The 17,831-nt window shown below is 44.6% G+C and overlaps 1 protein-coding gene across 1 annotated transcript in view; it reads right to left on the bottom strand.

The window, feature by feature from the left end:
- Window positions 1-17,831, bottom strand: part of CYLD (CYLD lysine 63 deubiquitinase) — a 1,495,154-nt gene that overhangs the window by 723,854 nt on the left and 753,469 nt on the right. The window lies entirely within an intron of this gene.

Genomic DNA, 17,831 nt, shown 5'->3' with positions numbered 1-17,831 from the left:
TACAGAGTTTTTACCAAAGGGGATGACACTGCACTTTTTGGCAATGAGCTTGAGGCCATGGCTCTGACACCAGGCATCTGTCTCAGCGAGGCCCTTCTGTAGGATGTCCACATCATTTGGGGACTTGACTATGGCTTCTAGTTTGCAGTCGTCTGCGAACTTCGTTAGCCAGAGGCCTTCTGTATTAGCCTGTACGTCAGAGAAGTAGATAACAAACAAGAGAGGTCCCGATGGAACCAAGTGGTAATCCACTTGTCACTGCTTTGAGGTCAGATTTCGAGTCTGCAACTTTTACAGTGTGGGTTCTGTCAGTGATTCAGTTGGCAACCCATCTTATGACGTAGGGATTTATACCTAGTTTAGTGAGTTTAGCTATAATTCCAGAATGGGGGATGGTGTTGAAACCCTTGGCGAGGTCAAGATAGGCTGTGTGAACCACCTTACCCTCATCTACGGCTTTGGTGACTGCCTCAAAGAAATCGATCAGGTTCAGGAGGCATGATCTGCCTTTCACAAACCCGAACTGGGTGGGATCCAGAGTTTGGAGATTACCAATATCTTTGTTTATGAGTTCCATGACGATACGTTCCATGGCCTTGCAGACCAGGCTCGTCAGGCTAATAGGTCGATAGTTCCCGGGATCAGTAGTGGCTCCCCCTTTGTGGAGTGGGATAACTGTTGCTGTGCGCCATTCAGTGGGCACAAAGCCTGATGCAAGGCTATTATTGAACATGGTGCTTAAATGGGGAGCCAGTTCATTCTGAAGTTCGTGTAAAACGCAGCCTGGGATGTTGTCCGGTCCCATGGATGCTGTATTTTTGGCTTTAGAGAGTGCAGATTTTACCTGCGTAGTTGTGATTACAGGGACTCTACATTCTTCCTGTATAGATATGGACCCTTTAGTGGGTGGGGGGGTAAAGTTAGCAGTGAACCTATCTGCCAGGATGTTGGTAATATCAGTTGGTTCTGTAATTTTCATGCCTTTGTGCTGTAACTCAGAGCAGATCTGGGTGTTGCCATCGAGATTCTTGACATAGCTATAGAATGTTTTGTGGTTGTCCTTAGAATTAGTGGTGATTTTGTTTTCGGAGCTAGCTTTGGAGGATCTTCTAAGAGATCTCAGCTTCTTACTGAGGCTGAGCAGGGAGCTCCTCCGCTCATGGGATTTTACTCTCTTTTGCAATAGTTTCTTCCCTCTGTTGGACAGTTTGTTTATGGCAAGGGACCACTAGATTGGCTTCTTTTTTTGGAGGATAGCGTCTTGGTTCTGTTTGGGATAGCACAATCCATGCACTCGTATAAGTGCTTATAGAGTGCATTTGTGCAGAATTCAGCAGTTGTAACTGTATTGTCTATCTGCATGGGTGTCATGAAGTTCACCACTTCTGTCTTAAGAAGCATGAAGTTGGCGTTGGAGAAATTTTTTACCGTGGTTTCCTTAATGGGGGGTGGGGGCTGGATGTGGATATCAGGGGTGATTAGCTTATGGTCGGATCGGACCAACGAGGAGGTGACATCAGGTGTGGAACACCGGTCATTCAAGTTGGTAATGACTAGGTCTAGGGATATTGTTGCCCCTGGTGAGGGTGTGGATAAGCTGATCCAGGGCATTGGAGTTTATGAATTCCAGAAAGCGTTGAGCTAAGGAGTTGGTACACGAGTAGTTTTCCCAGTTAATGGTGGGGTAGGTGAAGTCACCCATTATTAGGGTGTTTGGTTGAACCCTAATATTTTCCAGTGCATCAAGAAAAGAGGAGTGGGAATCCTAGGGCATGGTGGGGGATCTGAAGCAAGCTACAATTTGATTGCAGTTTTACCCAGACTTAGTTGCACTTGGATAACCTCGGATGCATTATGCTGAGCAACTAGCCTGGAGGTGTGGATATCCTTAATGAATATGTACACACCTCCGCCTTTGGTGTTTCGGTCCAGGTTACATGGCCGAAGAGTGTGGTAAGAGTTATATCCTGGTAGTGCAGGAGTGCTCTCTGGAGCCTTGAACCAGGTCTCCGTCACTGCACAGATATCGATGTTCTCCCTTTTAAGGAGTGCCTCGAGTGAGTGCATTTTGAGATTTAGACTTCTAGCATTGAGTAGCATTACTCTCAGTTTTTGCTTGTCTGTTCCTGTTACATTGTTGAATTTGTTATTTGAACCTTGCCTAAAAATGGCACTACAGGGGCAGCAAGAGCCTTAGCCAGTATCCGGAATCCCAGGGGGCGACAGGTGCAGGCCATCTGTGGCAAAGCATCGTGGTCTATCGACCATGGTGTCCCAAGCAGACAGATACTGGATCCCCTTAGAATGACACCAGAAGCTTAGCCAATTGTTGAAGTCAATCATTTTGTCCTTGTACTGCGGTATCATTCTGGGTGATGGCAGAATGCTACTCAAGGCTAGGGTCATACCTGCCTGGGCTACAAGATCGGAGAGCTCTTCCATGTCTCTTTTCATGTAGTCCAGGGAGGTACGTCTCAGGTCATTCACACCAACATGGACAATGACAGAGTCATATTTGTACTTGTTGTGGAGTGACCTGAGTGTGTGGGTTATGTGGCAGATCCTGGCACCTGACAGGGAGCTGACAGTAACCTTCTCCTTGTTTAGCCTGGTGAGTGGGACATCAGTGTGCCTGACTATAGAGTCACCTATGACTAGTGTGTTGGGTACTTTGTTTTACCTTATTGGCTGTGGTTGAGTGGCACACTGAGTCTGTGGGCTATGTGTCATTTGTGTTGGGGGATGAAGGCTGCTTGCGTTTCTGTTTTGGAGGTCTCTGTTGCTTAGACAGATTATTATTGAGAGCCTCCGCGAATGTTTTTGTGTTACTATATGTGGATTTTGGTGGTGTAGATTTAGTGAGACTATGTGATGAGTGTGGTGTGGTGCAAATGTTTACCTTCTCCTCATGACTGTCAAGTTCAGTCTTGGTTGGAGAGAGCTTTACCTCCAGTTTGGCTAGATAAGTATATCTCTCAAAGGTTGTAGTATTGGGTGTTAGAAGGAGAGTGTTGTCTGTGTACATGAAGCAATTTCTGTGTACATGAAGCAATTTCTACATTGTGTCAAGATGCCCAGATTCATCAGATAGAGAGGAGAGAACACTGGGAGCTGACCCTTCGACATGCCTGAATAAAAAACAATTTTCTTCTAGATAAGTGAGGAAAGTGAGTGCAAGAGCTGTTTTTCTCTAAGCAAGTGAGAAAAGTAAGTACAAAAACTGTTTTCCTCTAGGTAATGAGGAAGATTGAGTGCTATAGTAATTAGTAGCTTATTTAGTGCTTACAAATTCTGAACAAGTGCTGAGCAAGAATAAGCAAATTTAAGTGCTACAACTAAGAATCTGTATCTGCACTAGATGAGTTACAAGACAGAAACAGGTGCAAATGCAAGCTTTCAAATCAGAAAGTTGAGAGAGATGGAAGAGATTGCCCAAACGGCCAATAACTACAATTTCTGGGCCAGAATCATTCCTTATGTGGTAGACAGGTTACCTAGTGCTTACCACTCCCACTGATAAGCTAGAAGGCTTCCCTCCAACGCAGAAAGGCTTGGGGGGGGGGGCTCAGAAGCCTGCATACAGTCCTGGATACAGCAAATCTGTATCTGGAACACTAGTTACAGGAAAGGTTGGAAACAGGCTTACAGTTTTTTTTTTTTTTTTTATACAGAAAAGTAGCAAAAACAGTAGTAAAAACAATGTATATAGCCAGTAAAAAAGTAGACCATAACATTAAAATTTTCTTCCCATCCACCTTGTTTGTCTCAGTATGCATTTGAAAACTAGAAGTTATGCACTTACCATAACGATGGATCCTTTACATCCTAGTCCATCCAATATGTTGGGTGTCATTCCACTTTTTGGATCGATCTAACCATTAGTCAATGCTCCTAGCCTTGAGCTCTCAAATCTTCTGTTCCATGAATTCCCTATACCCTCTCTAGCCTCACACTGAGTCTGGCAGCCAGAAGGCCTATGAACATACCAGGTACCAAGGAGGATGACAGACATGATGTAACAAAGCAGTGTGCAGGTCCTTGAACTAACGTGACAACTTGGCTGGGGAAAGAGGGAGGGATGTCGTACTGGACGAATGACAAGGATCCATTGTAATAGTAAGTCTATAACTTCTGTATCTTATTTCCTCTATCTGTGCAACCTGACAACTGTAACAGAATCCAAAACTACCTGATCTTGAGTGGAATCAAGACGGGATGATTTTCAGGAGCAAAGAAAGCTCTAGCTCTAGATATTGCATGTTGTTGCTGCACAGATCTCACCTACTAATGAGTTTCTGAAGAAAGTAGTAAATGTTACCATAGATTTTGCGGAATGAGCTTTTGATTTAATAGGTTTGTTTCTAGAAGAGTAGACAAAGGTGATACAATCAGATAGCCATCTGTACATTTGCTTAGAACTTTTTTTCAGAGAAAAGGACATGAATAACAGACTGTCTATCCATAATGGTTTTGTTCTGTGGACGTAAACCCTAAGCTGTTTGTGAATATCCTGGGTGTGCAACATATATTCTCTTTTGCTGAAATGATTAGGGAATTATACTGGTACATATAACAGCTGGTTTAGATTAGATTCTGATACCATCTTAGGGAGAAAGGAAGAACTTGTTCTCGGGGTGACCTTGTCTTGTATAATATCAGGTAGGAGGGACTGGAAGATAATACATACAGTTCTGTAATGTTCTTGGCTGAATTAACAGCAACCAAGAATACAGTCTTCCACAATAAAACCTTAAGATCTCAGAAGAAGTCAGCTCAAAGTGAGGTCCTGTTAGGGTTTCCAACACAAAATGATGATCCAGAGGAGAACCTGGATCTTTGATTGCGACAGGGATGAAACACTCCTCTAAGGAAAGCCTTGCTAAGCTTTGAAGCCAGGGAACTATTTTTGAGTCCATAAAGAAAATAAGAAATGGAAGCCAACTGCATTTTAACTAGAACCTGCCTCATAAAACATCAAAGACTCTAAAAGTTCTGGAATGCAGCAGAAAAAGGGTCTAAACCTCTTTCCATAGCCAATACTTTTATTTATTTATTTATTTACATTTGTTTACCGGGTAGTGTCCAACTGGGCTGGTGGTCCGTTTTCAGTGGAGACCCGGGGAGAAAAGCTCCATACATAAACAATACAGAAGAGAAAAAAAGAAAGAAACAATCTACATTACTACATTAACAGTCATCTACATTACAACATGAACTAAAAATATAGGAGCACATTTACTGTGTGTATCGAAATTTTACAAACAAAAAATGATTCATTAGTAATTTTCTTTGTAGAAAAATGGCTTTAAAGTGTACTCTGTTGAACAGAAGAAGTAATTATTAGCTGATAAGCAGTGATCAGGCCTAGACTGTGGGGAATGCAACTTAGTTAAGGAAAATATTTTGCTTATGAAAAATGATAGAAGAAAAATATCGGTGAATAGATCAAAAGCTGTGAGGACGCAGACTGAGGGGAGAAAAGCAGACTATAGAAGCTGTAATAGAGGGAAACTGTAAGGTAGAGGCATACAAGAGCATAAGGGAGAGAATACCAAAATGTTTCCATTTACCTTTGTAGATTTTGAGTGTAGAATGTTTTTGAGAATCAGATAAGATCTGTACCACTATTTCAGAAAAAGGAATCGCAGGCCATCATGGCAATTGGAAATACCATGCAGTTAACATGAGGTTGTGAAGGTCTGGATGAAGCTGACCAGATAGGTGTGATAGAATATCCGGTTTGAGATCCAGAAGCTATATGGGATTCCCTAGATGAGGCCTTTCTGTGTCCTAACTGCTTGGAGCAGCTTACCCTTTTAATATTGCTCCCCTAACTCAGAGGAGGAGGAGAAGGAGGAGGCTGCATCTGTTGTCACTGTAGCCAATGGCAGTGGTTTCCCATCTGAATGTTTGTAGAAGTCAACCACCATCTCAAATGAATGTTACAGCTTTGAATTATGTGTATTGCTGCAGAGGAATGATCCTTTAGCAGGGACCACTGAGACAAGACCATTCTCATATAAAAGTGAGCATGGCAGACCATGACTATCAAAGTGATCATGAGTCCTAACACATGGAGGATCAAGGATACTGGAGGAGACTGCTCATTTAGAAGACTCAGGATTGCAGCTTGAAGGGTTTGGAGTCTTACTGGATGAATACTTACTCTGCACTCTGATGTGTCCAAATGACATCCGATGAAAGTAATTTGTTGCACTGTTTGTATGTCCGATTTTTCTCACTTTGTAGAGATACCTAAAGATAGACAGAGCTGTAAAATGTAATCTGTGGCTGCTAGTACCTCCTCTTTAGTTGTTGCACAGAGGAGCCAGTTGTCTGGGTATTGGATGACATGGATTCATTCGAGTCACAAACAGCTGCAACTACTCCCATGAACTTGATGAATACCTGAGAGGGGTGTAGTAAGACTGAAGGGAAAGGCTCTGAATTGGTAATGACTGGCTACTAGTCAAAAGTGCAGATACCTTCTGAACTCCTTGACAAACTGTATGTGGTGGTAAGCTTCCTGAAGGTCTATCAAGCACGATTTGTCTTTTGACTTTAGATAAGGCAAAACTGCTTGCATCTTGACCAATTTGAAGTGGGATTTCTGACACAGAGATTTAAGCCACTGAGATCCAGTATTGGCCTGAAAGCCTTGTTTTAATTTGGTACTGAAAAGAATCTGGAATAGTTTCCTGACCCTTTCTGGTCTGATGGGATTTCATGAATGACTTTTTTTGTAGGAAGAAAACCTCTTTCTACCACTTTCAATTGGCAGGGTGGGGGCATTGGGAAGTGGTTATTGAAGAGGTGAAGGCTGGGAAAAGGGGATACATAACTCCCAGATATTATCGCTTTCTCTCATTGGTTTAATTTTTCCAAATGTTTAGGTTTTTACTTACCTTGGCAGGAATGAACCCTATTTTTAAGTCGCGTCATAATTAAAGTTCATGAAATCAGTTTTGCTTCAGTTTTTGACATTTGACAGGTTCATAGGTGTTTACTAGGCTAATGATGACAACGGCCTTATTAAGCCTAACCATACAGCCTAGATCTCTGACAAGTTCTGATACCCTTGATAAGTGTAAGCAGGGGTTTGGGAGATAAAACATTTACAAGCAGGGGTCTGGGAGGTGAACCATTTACAGGTTGCCAGAGTCCATTAGAGAGACAGTTGCCAAACTAGAGATGAATTTTCTAGGTGCCAAAGCAAAGGTGAATTTCATGTTCCCCATCCAATTTTCCAAGTTGTACTTGAACTGGATTAGGGAAGAATTCTGCTTCACACGGATGGGGAGCCAGTTCCGTAGACTGGGTAGTCTCTGGGATACACATCTGTCTCTGGGATACACATCTGTTTCTCCAGCAGGTCCTATTTATATTTTTTTTTATTTAACACTTGTTCATATCACAGGCAAGATTTAAGTCTTTAGAATGGGTAATTCTTATGCTGTTTGCTTTGTGGATATGCAGGAGTTCCATCCGAGTGGAGTATGACAACGCCCTGTATGCCAGGCATAGATCTCTCCTCAACAGCCTGTAGGAGACAGAATACAGAGATAACGTCTTGAGGCAGTCTGCATAGGATGTTCTACTTATGCCCTGTGTTCTTTTAGTGGGGAACCTCTGTGGATGCTCCAATTGTTCGATATGCCTAGTTAGGTACATACCAAATGGGGCATTGCACTCAGTGATAGGTCTGATAAATGCTGAATACAGTGGAACAATGACTTCCTTGGACTCAGATGCCATACCTTTGTTTTATAACTTGCGGAATACAGAATGATATCCTTACTGCTGTAGACGTGACGGTCAAAGGCTAGATTACTATCTATGTGTGACCCTAAGTCCCTGACTACTGAGCCAACTTTAAGGGGTGTGTTGTCAATATGATAGTTACCGGGGGTGAATGACTTCCCAAAGGATACTATTATGCATTTCTTGGCATTATTTTTAGTCCATGGCTCTGACACCAGTTGTTTCTCTGTCAGCCCCTCCTGGGGAACATTTGTGCCAGTGTGGGATTCAATGACAGCTCCTAATTTGCAATCATCTGCAATTTAGTCAGCCAGAGACCACTGACTCTGGTCTTGACTTCAGAGAAGTAAATGCCAAAAAGGAGTTGGTCCAAGGACTGATCCCTGAGGTACTCCACTTGTGACTGGCCTTTTTGTAGAGGTGGAATCCCCATTTATTACTGCCTGGATCCTGTCTGTGAGCCAGTTTGCTATCCAACAGATGAAAATAGAAGTTATGTCCTTACCATAACATTCCATGTGGAGTGTTCATCTCGCCTTTGTTTTTACACATGGGTTCGGAGCCGATCCTCGGCTCCGAGTCGGCCGCTTGGCAAAGCTCTGCATCGAGAAGAAGCTCGAGACCAACCTGTCTCCCACAATTCCCCTCTGCCTTTACCTCAGATCTAGTTTGCAAACAAAACCAGATTCCAACGGGAATGAAACATACATGCGAAGGCATAGCTGAAAACAGCCGTAACAGCTGAGAGAAACAGAAGAGGGAGAACCAAACCAGACACCTAAACTGGACGTTCTTCCTGAGGGTGGGAGGGTGGGAATGTAAGAACAAAGGCGAGATGAACACTCCACATGGAACGTTATGGTAAGGACATAACTTCTATATGTGAGAGTGTTCAATCTCACCGTTTGTTCTTACACATGGGTAGCGTCCCTAGCTCCGTGATCCTGAGAAACTCACGGAAAAACGTTCCTGAGCACAGTGGAACCAAAGGTTGCCCTGTCCCTGGAAACCCTATCCACTTTGTAATGAGTAATGAATGTATGTGGTTTAGACCAAGTGACGGCCGCACAAATAGTGTCCAACGGTAGGTGGGCTGCATGAGCCAGGGAAGTAGATACTGATCTAGTAGAATGTCCTTTCGGTTTGATGGGTAAACTCTGCTCAGAAGCAGTATAAACAAAAATAATACAATCGGATAGCCATTTGGAAAGGGTTCACTTCGTCACTGCCATGCCCTTTCTGCTGTCCGCAAAAGCTATAAAGAGTTGATCTGTCTTTCTGTGATGCTTTGTTCTATCCAAGTAAAATCTGAGTTGTCTATGAACATCCAACTTGTGTAACATATATTCCAACTCATTGGAATGGTTCTTGAAAAATGTGGGGAGCTCAATGGACTGATTAATGTTATTGACAGAACAAACCTTGGGAAGAAAGGACGGATTAGTGCGAAGAGATACCCTATCAGGGTGAAAGATCAAATATGGGTGTTTAATGGAAAGAGCTTGAAGTTCTGATACCCGTCTGGCTGACGTGATAGCTACCAGAAAGAGGGTTTTCCATGACAAAAACTTCAAAGAACAGGAAGAGGCTGGTTCAAAGGGTGGTAGCATTAGCTGTGATAATAGGAGGTTCAGATTCCATGGTGGTGTAGGAACCCTGACTGGTGGCCTGATATGGAAAGACCCTTTTAGAAAGGCCTTACAAAGCCTATGAGCCATAATAGGTGCCCCATTTTCTCCCACATGAAAGTTTGAAATGGCAGCCAATTGAACCCTCAAAGTGGCAGGAGAAGCTCCTTGGTGAAATAGTATGGATAGAAACTCCAAGACTTTGTTCAGTGGGGCTATTAAGGGATCCAAATGTTGCATAGTTGCCCAGTGTACAAAACGCTTCCACTTACTAGAGTAAATTTTTGTAGTGGAAGCTTTATGAGAAGCCACTAGAATATTTTGAACCGCAGGAGAAAGAAGATCAGACCTGGCTAAGAAGGGAAGCGGAGCAGCCAAGCTGCTAGTCTGAGGGATAGACGCGACGGGTGAGGAACCCCTGACGAGTGAGTCAGTAGATCCGGCTCCGGGTCCAGGATCCAGGCTTCCCGTATTTGGTGTGCTTGAAGAAAGGGAAACCAAATTTGACGAGGCCAGAATGGGGCAATGAGGATTATTGTCCTCTCCAGGTTGTTGGCTTTCTGTAGAAATTTTGGAATCAGAGGTATAGGAGGGAAGGCGTACAGGAGACCCGGGGGCCAATCGTGAATCAGAGCGTCCCTGGAGACTTCCCCTGGAGGGGGTAATAGGGCAAAGTAGCTTCTGCATTTGGCGTTCATTGGAGACGCAAACAGATCGCAGCAAGGCTGGTCCCACTTGTGAAATATCATGCCCGCAACTGTTCGTTTGAGGGACCACTCGTGAGGTAACAGGATGGCTCTGCTCAACCTGTCCGCTATGACGTTGGATAACCCCGGGATGTGCGTTGCTATCAGAAAGCGACCCGTGGACTCTGCCCATTGCCAAATTCTCATGGCCTCTCTGCATAATTGATAAGATTTGGTTCCTCCTTGTTTGTTTATGTACCAGACTACGGACATGTTGTCCGACTGAACTGCAATGGTCCCTAGAGGTAGAAGGGGAGAAAAGTGTTGCAACGCTAGAAACACTGCCCTCATCTCCAGAACATTGATGTGCAGATTGTACTCTAGATTGGTCCATTCTCCTTGGACTGTCTGTCCCTGAAAGATGCCTCCCCACCCTATCAGGGAAGCGTCCGTGGTCACCGTAGCTGTCGGAGTGGGTAGCACAAATGGTCGGCCGCCGGAGAGATTGCAAGTCTGAAGCCACCAAGACAGGTGCGATTTGCAGATGTTCGTGATGTGAATTTCGTGTGTCACAGGTAACTGTTGGAACGACCATTGTGCAAATAGCAGCCATTGAAGGACTCTCATGTGCAGTCTTCCCAAGGGTATCGCAATGAGGGAAGCTGCCATGAGACCCAAAACTTTCAGAACCAGTTTTGCCGGGGATTTTTTGGACAACAGGAGAAGAGATATGTGATTTTGTAGAGAGGCTATTCTTTCTGGAGGAAGCCGTAGAATCAAGCAACGAGTATCCAATTCTGCTCCTATGAATGAGATATGCTGTGATGGCTGTAATACAGATTTTTCGAAATTTACGGAAATTCTGAGATGAACACAGAGTTCTAGTGTGTAATCCCTGGCCTGAATCAGTCGACGCTCGGTGGTGGCAGTAAGGAGCCAGTCGTCCAGATACGGAAGCACCTGGAATCCTAGGCGTCTCAAGTGAGACGCTACCACTGCCATACATTTGGTGAAGACCCTGGGGGCTGAGGTCAGACCAAAGGGCAGGGCTCGAAATTGAAAGTGACTGGCTCCCAGCCGGAAGCACAAGTGATCCCTGGACACTCTGGCCATTCTGATGTGGTAGTACGCGTCCTTGAGATCTATTGAGCACATCCAGTCATCCTTCTGTAAGAATGGAAGGATCGATTGAAGCATGACCATCCGGAACTTTTTTTTCTTGACGAAAGTATTGAGCTTGCTTAGGTCCAGAATTGGGCTCCAGTCCCCTGTCTTTTTTGGAACTAAAAAGAACCTTGAGTAAGTTCCGAATCCTCTTTGGTCCGCCGGGACTGGTTGGATGACTCTTTTTCTAGCAGCTTTGAAATTTCTATAGCTGCAGGATCTCGCAGTTGGGGCGGTACATCTGGGAGTCTCTTCTGCGGTAATGGGGGAAATAGAAAAGGAATTCTGTAACCTCTGGTAATAATGCTTTTTACCCATTTGTCTGAAGTAAGACTTTGCCAGGCCTGAGGGTAAAAGGCTAAGCGACCCCCGACTGTCTCCAGAGCAGGACAGTCGGGCCTCCTCTCAGGAGTGCTGGAAAGGCTTTCCAGGGAGTGTGTCCCTGTCACCTTGGTTTTGCGAACCCCCTCTGCCGCCAGGGCGACGTCTTCCACCTCTGCCCCCCCCCTCTGCCTCTGGAGGGGGCATCACCCTGTGTGCCTGGGAAAGAGCCTTGGGGTTTTCGAAACCACATTTTTCCACCTCGTTGCCCTTTGGGGTACGGTCTGGATAGGGTGGAAAAACGGACTCCGACAGCAGACAGAGTCTTTCCCTCTTGCTCACACCGGGTAAGGGTCTCCTTTACTTTGGGGCCAAAGAGAATGGCACCGTCAAATGGGGCATTAGTAAAGGAAGACTTGAAGGCTTCCGCAAAGGAACATAAGCGCATCCAGGATTGCCTACGAAGGGCAATCGCTGAAGCCGCAGCCCTACTCGACCCTTCGGCTGCATATGAAATGAGCCTCATGGACGAGTTCACAATTGATGTAAGGGTATTGAGTTGTGCTGTAACCTTCTCCGGGACAGCAGCATCTGTAGTACCCTGGAGGGTATCTCCCAACTCTTTGATTAGATCCCTCTGTAAACGTGTGAAATGCGTCAAATAGTTCAGCGATCGCATGGAAAAAGCCGCTGAACTAAAGATGCGCTTCCCATACCTGTCCATAGTCCTAGAATCTCTGTTAGGCAGATGGACAGATGAGGAAGATTCAGACATTTCCTTTTTAGTGTCAGCTGCCACCACCATAGCATCCACTGGAACTCCTTTTGTGAGATATGTCTTGTCTTGAGGGGCCGTAATATATTTATTAGGCTTTCTAGGGACTGGCTCCACCGTGTCAGGTGTCTCCCACGCCCTTCGAGCAATTAATTCCATCAACTCATCAAAGGGCGGAGTGACCCAGGAGGAAGAAGGGCGAGCACCGAATGCCTTCAGTAAGACTGAGTCATCCTCAGAAGGTGGTAGGGCCTGCCAATCACCTCTCTGCTTCAGGATCTCCAGGATGTCTGAAAAGGAGACATCCTCTGAGGGTGATTAGAACTCCTTTTGTGAGATATGTCTTGTCTTGAGGGGCCGTAATATATTTATTAGGCTTTCTAGGGACTGGCTCCACCGTGTCAGGTGTCTCCCACGCCCTTCGAGCAATTAATTCCATCAACTCATTTAAGGGCGGAGTGACCCAGGGGGAAGAAGGGCGAGCACAGAATGCCTTCAGTAAGACTGAGTCATCCTCAGAAGGTGGTAGGGCCTGCCAATCACCTCTCTGCTTCAGGATCTCCAGGATGTCTGAAATGGAGACATCCTCTGAGGGTGATTTCGGGGACCCTTCTGACTCATCTAAGTCAGTGTCCGATGTTAAGGATTCTTGAGGAGAATCCAAGTGTCTCCTCTTACACAATCTTTTCCTCGGAACTTCCTCGGGGGGGCATCCAATGAAGCCTCCGAGGAAGAGGGGGCTCCCTCTGGGAGCGGCTGAGACACCGGTGCTCGACGCTTTGAAGTAGCCGTGGGTGCAGAGGAGGATAACGGGCCCTTATGGGAAGGAGAAGCTGTCTCTGCTGAAGTGGTTGTCTGAGTCGACAATACCTTCCTCATGAGGTCGAAGGCCCCCGGGTCCCGAGTCAAAGAATCCCTCGGTTCCGAAGAAAGTGGAGGTATCCCCAAGACAGGGACTGAGGGCATTGACCCCGAGGACGGAGCCGAGTCGATCTGTGCCGAGGCACCGAGAGGGAGAGTTGGAACCGAAACATTGGTCCGACTCTCGGTCCCTGAGCCAAGGATAGATCGTCGGCTCCGCGATTCCGGTAATAGATCCGTCGGAGTCGAGGTGAACGGTGCCGACCGAGAAAAAGACGGCTCCGGCACCGAGGGCTCCACGATCATCAGATCAGCCTCTCCCGGCTCCGAAGGCTGAATAGGCCTCGGAGGAGGAACAGATGGAGATAAGGGAAGGCCTTCGAGTCTCGACACCAACTGGGAAGAGACTGAGATGAGTTTGGACAAGGCCGTATTCTCCATTAACTTCTGCACCACACGGTCTACATCGGTGTCAGAGAGGGGTCTAGAAGAACGTGTCGAAGGAATCGAAGACAGAGCCGACCTCAAGAGCACAGGAGGTGGGAGCTCCGTCACCGGTTCCAAGACTCGAGGCTCGGTAACAGACAGAAGTTCGACACTCGGCCCCGAGGTCTGTGGAACCGGTGAGCGAACTTTAAATGAAGAGCTCGGAGCCGATGACATGGGCTCCGACGTCTTCGATTCCTTCGAGGATTTAGATGTCTGGTCCGATGCATCAAGAGCCTCTTGAAATGCAGGCTTCAAAAGGCCTCTGTCCATGAGTTTCCTGCGCCTATCTGTCATGACCCTTCCACTGAAAGAATGACAAATGGAGCAGTCTTCTTGCAGATGGAGAGGGCCAAGACAGTAGACGCAGGAACTATGGTTGTCTGTGAAAGACATTTTCTGTCCACATTGGCACCGTTTGAAGCCTGACTTCGCTTTCTCAGACATAATAACAATAATATAATAACAGTCAAATCCAGTAAGGTTATACAAAGTCTACACAGTCTTGAACAGACAGTAACAGCCAACAATAATGTCAATAGCCAGTAAAGTTTAGTCAAATCCAGTAGTTTGTCAAATCCAGCAGTAATTTAGAAGTTAGTGGGTGGGGTAGGCCCCGAGGGAACAAACTAACTATATATATATATATATATATATATATATATATATATATATATATATATATATATATATAAAATATATACGTATGAGAAGAGAAACCCTCGACTCACTACACACACACACACACACACACACACACACACACACACACACACACACACACACACACACAAGACTTAAAGGTGAACTAGGAAAAAAATTATCTAAGAATCTTAGACAAAAAAGCAATCTTATCTGTCAGGTGGTCCAAGCTCATCAAAAATGATGCGAACGTTGCAGCGGCAAACTAGATCTGAGGTAAAGGCAGAGGGGAATTGTGGGAGACAGGTTGGTCTCAAGCTTCTTCTCGATGCAGAGCTTTGCCAAGCGGCCGACTCGGAACCGAGGATCGGCTCCGAACCCATGTGTAAGAACAAACGGTGAAATTGAACAATATCACATTATCAGTTTGTACCTAACCTCTTGAGTTTGTCAACAATGCCAGAGTGGGGTATTGTATCAAATGCCTTAAGAAGGTCAAGGAAGGTAGCGTGAACCACTTTTCCTTCATTCATTGCTTTGGTGACCTTCTCAAAGAAGTCTAACATGTTGAGTAGGCATGATCTGCCCTTGACAAAACCAAACTGGGTTGGGACCAGTGTCTGGAGATTTACTTTATCTCTGCTAATCATTTGCATGACAATTCTTTCCATGGTTTTACATATAAGACTAGTAAGACTTATGGGTCTGTAGTTTCCAGGGCCTGCAGGTGGTGGCCCACCTTTGTGCAGAGGGATGACTGCTGCTGTTTTCCATTAATGAGGTACGGAGCCTGTTTGGAAGCTACAGTTAAATAGTAATTCTAGAGGTCATGTTTCATGCTATTTAGAAGACATCCGGGATATTGTCTGGGCCCATTGATGCAGTGTTCTTGGTCTTAAAAAGAGCATTAAGGACCTGTTCTCTAGTGATAGTAGGGGGAGTCATATTTGATGGCATTTTCTGAGGGAAGGTTGAGAAGAAGAGAGGGGTAAAGTTGGAGCTGAATTTATTAGCCAGAAGGTTTGCTACATCTTCTGGCTCATTATAGGTGGCTTCACTTACAATGAGCTCTGCACACAATTGTTTACTGCCTTCGAGGTTGTGGACATAGCTAAAGAATGCTTTATAGTTGTCCTTGGCCAAGGAGGCCAAACTTACCTCAAATTTGGCTTTGGCAGACTATTTGTCCTCTCAGCTGATTGTTTAATTTGATGAGAGTACTTTTATCCTGTTGGGTGCTGCACCTCCTAATTTTGCCATGATGTTCTTCATTCTGTTATACAGCCTACTGATTTGTGATTCCACCAGGGTGGCTTATTTTTGAGTTAGTTCTGTATTTCTCCCTTGTGGGTACACCTGCCTCTCTGTAGCTACTAACATGCTGTACAGGGTTTCTGTGGACAGTTCTGCATAGGCAGCAATGTTCTCAGGGTTTACAGGGGCTTGATATTTTGCCAGGTTATCACTTAATAGCAGGAGGTTAGTCTTAGAGTAGTTCCTGAATATTCCAGGTTTGTCTGGGGGTCCAGGTTTTATTTTTTAGTTCAAAGGAGACCATTTTGGGGTCTGACCTTACCAGGGAAGACATTACAGTAGGGGGTGTGCAGCACTCTCCCATATTAGTGAGGACCAGATCCAGTATGGTTGTGCCCCTGGTTGATGTATTGACTACGTGGTCCAGGGAGTTTGTGTTTACAAAATCCGGAAATCTATGTGCCTGTATTATTGGTGTCTTATAGGATTCTCATTTAACAGTGAGGTAATTAAAGTCACCCATAAATATGGTATTTGGTTGAATGGTTAGTGTTTCTATAAGTTTAAATAAATGGCACTGGTTTTCTGGGTCATAGAGGGGGACCTATAGCTTGCAAGGAAGTGGTATTGGATTTTGCCTATGGTGATTTGGAACATGGAGCAGCTCAAGTGCATTGTCCTGTTTGACAAGCCTTGAAATATATTTATTTTTTATGTAAATAGAGACACCTTTAATCCCAGTCTGTGAAGTAGCTGGTCTAAAAATGTGGAATGCATTACAACCTTGCACTGTTGCTGTGCTCTCTGTGGCTTTAGACCATGTTTCAGGGACTGCACAGATGCCAGCATTCTCTAGGGTGAAGAGAGTTTCTAGGGAGTGGAGTTTTTTGTTTAGACTCCTAGCATTGAGCAGTAATACCTTTAAATGTTCATGGATTTGATTTGATATGTCAGAAGTACTTTCAGTTTGGCATTGCCTAAAAAAGGCGCCATGGGGGAAGACAATGTTTTAGCTAATATTTATTTAAGTTTGATGACCAGGGAAGTCCACTGGGCCAATCCATTTTCAGTGGAGGCCCAGGGAGAAAAACTCCACACTAATTGCAAGTTACATTTCACATGTTACAAAAGGACATAGTTCATACAGCTAATTAAACATTTACAGATAAGCTCCATGATATTTGCAATTGGCTTGTCACGTTACAAAAATGAAAAGACATAATTCAATACAGAAATTTCAACATTTACACAAAGTGAATATTTTTGTTATAAACTCAATTGTAGGTTTAACATTTCAAAATATATAGCTACTAGCCATTAGTAGGTTAGGAAAATATTATGCATGGAGAGGGTAATAGTATATTTGAGATTGGAGAGTATAGTAAAATAGATATTAGAGAGAAAATTAGTTTTTAGTAGGGGAGGGATTGTTTTGGGTGGGATGAAGTAATAGTAGAGGTAGTTGGATGAGTCAGTGCAAGGTGGAATGGGGGTTAAGTTGGAATGTGGCAAGGGCATTCCCATTTGGAAGAAAGATGAGAGAGTAGCTGAGATTTGAAATTTGTATGACTAGGTAGGTTGCGTAGGTGTCTGGGGACAGAGTTCCACTGTTTAACTAAGGAGTGGGACAGCAGTAGATGGCCAGGAGGTCATGCAGGTTTGTGGACCTGAAGGAGATTTTGTTTTTTGGATCCGAGTGAGCGGCTGAGAATGTAAGGTTTTAAGGAAGTAGTGGGAACTGGGCAGTTGGCAGGTTTAAAGATGAGCTTGTGGGCAATGGTGAGTTGTAGGTAACTGAGGTAGTTGGGTAGTTCAAGCCAGTTGAGGGTGAGGAGGGAGTGGCAGTGGTGGGATGAGTTTTTTTAATTGGTTGCAAATTTGAAGATCTTGTGGTAGCAGGATTCAAGTTTGGACCGAAGGCCACGATGGAGATTGGTAAAAAGAGGGGCACCATACATAAGGGAGGGGAGTAGGAAGGTGGATGCAAGAGTTTGATGGGTAGAGGGGCTTAGAAAGTGGTTTACCTGTACAGGAGACCTAACTTTTGGTGGATTTTCTTGATTGTGGAGTGGATGTGGGTGTCAAATTTTAGTTCTTCATCAATAATGATGCCAAGAAGCTTGGTGTTGGGAACAATTTCAAGGAGGGTGTTGTTCTGGCACTGTATGATGAATGTGGATTTGTCAATGGAGTTTTTGGTAGGGGAAAAATTGTTTGGTTTTATTTGCATTTAGTGCCAGATGGTTAGACTGC

Source organism: Protopterus annectens, chromosome 8.part1 (assembly GCF_019279795.1).
Source record: "Protopterus annectens isolate FY-2018-M chromosome 8.part1, PAN1.0, whole genome shotgun sequence".
In the NCBI taxonomy this organism is placed as follows: domain Eukaryota; kingdom Metazoa; phylum Chordata; order Ceratodontiformes; family Protopteridae; genus Protopterus; species Protopterus annectens.
The sequence above is the reverse complement of the archived record's forward strand: the minus strand, read 5'-3'. Positions and strand labels throughout refer to the sequence as shown.